This window comes from Zingiber officinale, chromosome 7A (genome assembly GCF_018446385.1).
Source record: "Zingiber officinale cultivar Zhangliang chromosome 7A, Zo_v1.1, whole genome shotgun sequence".
In the NCBI taxonomy this organism is placed as follows: Eukaryota; Viridiplantae; Streptophyta; class Magnoliopsida; order Zingiberales; family Zingiberaceae; genus Zingiber; species Zingiber officinale.
This window is the reverse complement of record NC_055998.1, coordinates 35,641,752-35,646,693: the sequence shown is the minus strand read 5'-3', so window position 1 is coordinate 35,646,693 and position 4,942 is coordinate 35,641,752. Positions and strand designations below refer to the sequence as shown.

At 39.6% G+C, this 4,942-nt stretch overlaps 1 non-coding gene across 1 annotated transcript; it reads right to left on the bottom strand.

Annotated features, from left to right (window-relative positions):
• Nucleotides 1–1,154: 1,154 nt before the first annotated feature.
• On the bottom strand, nucleotides 1,155–1,261 carry LOC122003223. Its single transcript, XR_006117877.1, has one exon. It is a non-coding gene; the product is annotated as a small nucleolar RNA R71 (small nucleolar RNA).
• Nucleotides 1,262–4,942: the final 3,681 nt, after the last annotated feature.

The window sequence follows — 4,942 nt, the reverse complement described above, 5'->3', positions numbered from 1 at the left end:
AGACTCGAATTGTGTTTGTACTTGCTGGATGACTTTTCATGCTTTGTTTCAATCGTTAATTGCTTACTTTTGATCGTGAAGAACTTGTCATCCTCGTAAAGGATTATCATTAGATCATACACCCGAGGGGCCCTAGTGACAGGGGTAACCCGTTCACGGACATCTAGGATAACTCCTTGAGAGGAAGGAAAATTCTACCCAAGGGAGCGAGAGACCAGGCTTAGCTCTACTCACCGTTCTTAATCTACCAGTTAGAGTTATGCCCTTAAGATTTGCCGAGGTGCCCTAGGGACAGGGGTAAACCATGACAGGACTTCTTAGGGCATTACTCTATCCTAGCTCTTGAGAATACCCACTTAGCTTCCGGCAATAGCAGGAATAAGGACAACGAGAATAAGACAAACTGAGACACATCAATACTACCACGACGAAACCGACCCCCTAGAACTCCTCATCACCAAGTAATATTTTGAATTTGCGACTCTTGACTCTCTCCCTCAACCTTTCTTTTCCCTTAGCTTGATTAAGACCATTGGTAGTCTAGCTAGCCATAAGTGAGCGATTGCTAGTGCTTATAGCCAGTCCCTATGGGATCGATATTTTTATTATTGATGACGAATTCGTGTACTTTTGGAAGCGTAACAGATTGTTTGATACCCCGTTCTTGTATGTGAAGAGCTAATCTTGCAAGAGAACTACTGCTTTTCAACCTAGAGATTGATAGAACTTTTTGAAGGAGAAGAATCCTGCAAAGACTCCAAGCAGAACAAGACGCATTGGAAATATTTGACAAACCTTTGAAAGACTACGCAACACCTTATGCATATGGGCTTTAGTCTAGCATCACCAGGCCACCAATTGAAGCTAATAACTTTGAGATAAAGCGAGCGGTAATCCACATGGTCCAGCAGAATCAGTTTGGAGGAGGACCAAATGATGATCTGAACCAGCACTTAGAATCATTTTATGAGATATGTAGCATAATGAAGGTGAATGAAGTTCCACCAGAAACAATGAGACTGCTACTATTTGGATTTTCTTTAAGAGGCAGAGCTAAGCAGTGGCTTAACTCCTTACCAACAAACAGTATAGCATCCTGGGAGCAATGTGAACGTCAATTTTTGGATAAATTTTATCCACCAAGCAAAACAGCTCACATGAGGAATGTAATAGCAAGATTTAGATAGATAGACTCAGAATCATTATTTAAAGCATTGGGCAGATTCAAGAGTATGCTCAAACAATGCCCTCATCATGGGCTTGAGAAGTGGTTAGTCCTACATACATTTTATAATGACATCAACTATCACATGAAGGTGTCCCTCGATTCTACAGCGGGAGGGGCATTAATGAACAAGAGCTTAGATTAAGTCAAAGGCATCATTGAAAATGTAGCCCTGAACCATCATCAGTGGGCATCTAAAAGATCTAGAGGCTCCTTTAATGGGGATCATTCAAGGCTTCAGGAAAATTTGATGTAGATGCAGTAACACTCATGTCTACAAAGTTGGATGCTCTAACAAAAAAGTTTGAGACTATGGGAAATAGCACTGTCAATGCAATTGTGTGTGTGTGTGAGACTTGCGAAAGTATGAAACATGCTCAAGATACTTGCCCCCTAGGGCCAATATCTGCACAAATAAATCAACTTAAGTAATGTGATGTAATAGTCAGTTACAATCAACTACAGAACAATCCATACTCTAACACTTATGACCTTGGGTGGAGGAGTCATCCGAATTTTTCTTATCAGAATAATCAGGACTAGGTACCATCTGTAGGAGCAAAGCCAAGTTACCAACCTGGGCAACAAACTTATCAATAACAATCATCATAGCGCTATCAATTATCAAGAATAGAGAAGATGCTTGAGGAAATTCTCATTGAACAAAAGGAAATGAAGAATGAGATCAAGCAATTAAATCAAAGAATGGATAACTCTGGAAAGCACCAAAAGATACAAGATAGTCAGATCACCAAGATAGCCTAATCTTCTTCAAGAGAACCAGGCACATTCCCAGGAAAACCTAATATTAACCTAGTGGAACATTGCAACCATGTTGAATTAAGGAGCGGACGGACCTTGGGAGACCCCCAAGTAACTACACCGAAAGGGATTGATCTTCAAGAAGGGCCCTCTCCTCCTATGCCAAATTTGGTCTAGAATAAGGACAAGGAGGAGATTACCAGGAAAGTTGAAGAGACTTTTCCATTTCTGCAACAAAGTCAAACAGTTCCTTTGCCTCAAAGATTAGTAATGTCCCAAAAACATGAAGAATTCTATATATTTTTGAAACAAATTAAGGAGATTTGCATTGAGGTCCCTCTTATAGACACCCTTCACCATATGCCAAAATTTGCAAAGTTTTTTAAGTGAATCATGTCAAACAGAAGGCAGAAAGGCGAATTTGAGACCGTAGCATTGACGAAAAAGAGTAGTGCTTTGCTCATAGCAATCAGTCCCCCAAAGCTCCAGGATCTAGGAAGTTTTTCTATACCTTGCAAAATAGGATATGAATTCATAAATAAGGCTTTTTTTGTGATTTAGGGGCAAGTGTTAGCCTCATTCCATATTCAATCTGTAATAAGCTAGGTCTCAGGAACATTAAACTTACTACTATGGCTCTGCAATTAGTTGAATATTCATGCAAGTATCCTATGGGTATAGTGGAAGATGTACCAGTAGAGGTGGGTGGATACATCATACCCATAAAATTTATTGTTTTGGACATAGAAGAGGATCCTAAGATCCCAATTATCCTTGGATGACCTTTCCTTGCAACTGCTAGAGCCATCATAGATGTGAAGAACCACAAGCTATCTCTGGTTATCAATAAGGATAAGTTATAATTTGATTTATCTAATTTTAGTAATCGTGTCTCTTCCTTTCAAAGGAATACTAGTGGGATGGATGCCAATAGAATTGAGGAATAGAACCTCCATCCTCATGGAAGACCACTGGAAGCAATGCATGATCCGGGAAAACTTAGAAAATTGCCCCCAACCAGCAACAAGAAGTACATCTTCCCTGCAAGGGCAAAAATGAAGGAAAAAACTGAAGCATCGACCCTAGGAGGATAGGCAATGCCTCCATTGGATAATTCATAATAATTGAGGCAGGGTCAAGCTAATGACCTAAACAAAGCGCTTCTTGGAAGACAACCCAAAGACTTTTCCTTATTAGTTTTCAATTTGTTATTTTATTTTATTGATTAATTTATTTGAAGATTTTATTCTTTTGAACCTTTCTTTTTAGGTTGTGCACAACCTCCATGATGCGACCATGATCATTTCATGGGCATAGAAGTGTAGGAGGAGTCAAAGATGAGAAAATCTAGTCACTACACGTCAAGAAGTAGGCCGTGTGAACTCACACAACCGTGTGAACTCACACAACCGTGTGAACTCATACGACCATGTGGGATTAGAAGAGAAGAAGTTGAAGCTGGCTGTGTGACTTCACATGGTCATGTGAAGCCACCCGAGCATAGGGAGATATGATGTGCGTAGATCTTATGATCATTTATGCATGTTTGGACGCACATATACTTGTATTCCATTAGCATATTCTATGTTTATTGCACCCTATTTCTTTGTAATGTTATACTTCCAGTATATTTTGTTCGGAGATCTACTCTTTTCTTGTTTTGATTGACAGGATGCTATTTGGAGCGAAAATGGAGCTAAAACACACATAGGTGCTTGGGTCGTGTAGGCCATACGGCCGTGTGACCATTATTGTGCTTTAGCCATGCCAATTGGCACGACCGTGCCAATAATCTCGATAGAAGGAAGGCCACGGCTATGCCAAATGGCATGGCCGTGCTAATCATTCTGTGGCGAAGCAACACACGACCGTGCCAAATGGCACGACCGTGCCAACACTCCATAGGCAGAGAAGGTCACGACCGTGTGACCTCGGCAGAGACGAAGAAGTCCACGACCGTGTGACTCCACATGACCATGTGACTCAATCTGAGAGGAAGCCGTGTGAGGTCGTGTGCATTCCACACAGCCGTGTTGTAACGACCACCCTTCTTACTACTACTACTCTCTAAGGATGACCGTTACTTAACTACTAACTCTACTTAACCGGTATGATTAAAAATCACATGGAAACCCTACCGAAAAATTTCGACAGAGTCTCCCCTGTACCGGTGACCATATTCAACAATACATGTAATATATACTCAGCCACAAGCGGCTGGAACACATATCAATCTACCACGCAGTATAATAAATCCAAAATAAAGAAAACAATACCACAACTCATCACACCATATCACAATTCATCTACTATGTCCTAATCACATCAAAATATCATGTACTATCTCAAATACTTCTAACATAGCAAAAGACAATAGAAACTAAAATAAAACTTCTTTCCTAGTCCCAAGGCTTCCATAGTCCTGGCATCACACATCCTTCGAACACCTCCTTGTAGCCTTCCTTTCTATATCTTTTCCTTTCCTGTATCTGCAGTAAGAGGAAGTGCAATCTATAAGCAAAATTTGCTTAGTAAGCACTATCTAACTCACAAAATCACGAATGTGCATGTATACGAAAAGAACTAGAAACTATATGCTCTAAAAAGAAATAAAGCATAAACATAACTGCTCATGTCAAACTAATAGCAAAGAAAAGCTAAGGAATCTACTCATGTAATTCTAATAGCTAATCATGCTACTCATCTAATAGGTAAACCTGAAAACTACTCATCCACAAGATAAACATGGTAGAATAAAGAACTAAACTTACTGATTTTCAGAACTATTTGAAACTTATTTCATTTGTTCTAACTTAATCTTTAATACTTTATGTTTATGTAAAACTCATTTTACTTGTTCAAAAACTTATACTTATAATACTTCAAAATAATAATCAACTTCTTCTTGGGCCCGGCAACTGTACTTGCTATGCGCGCATTCCTAACTAGACCCGA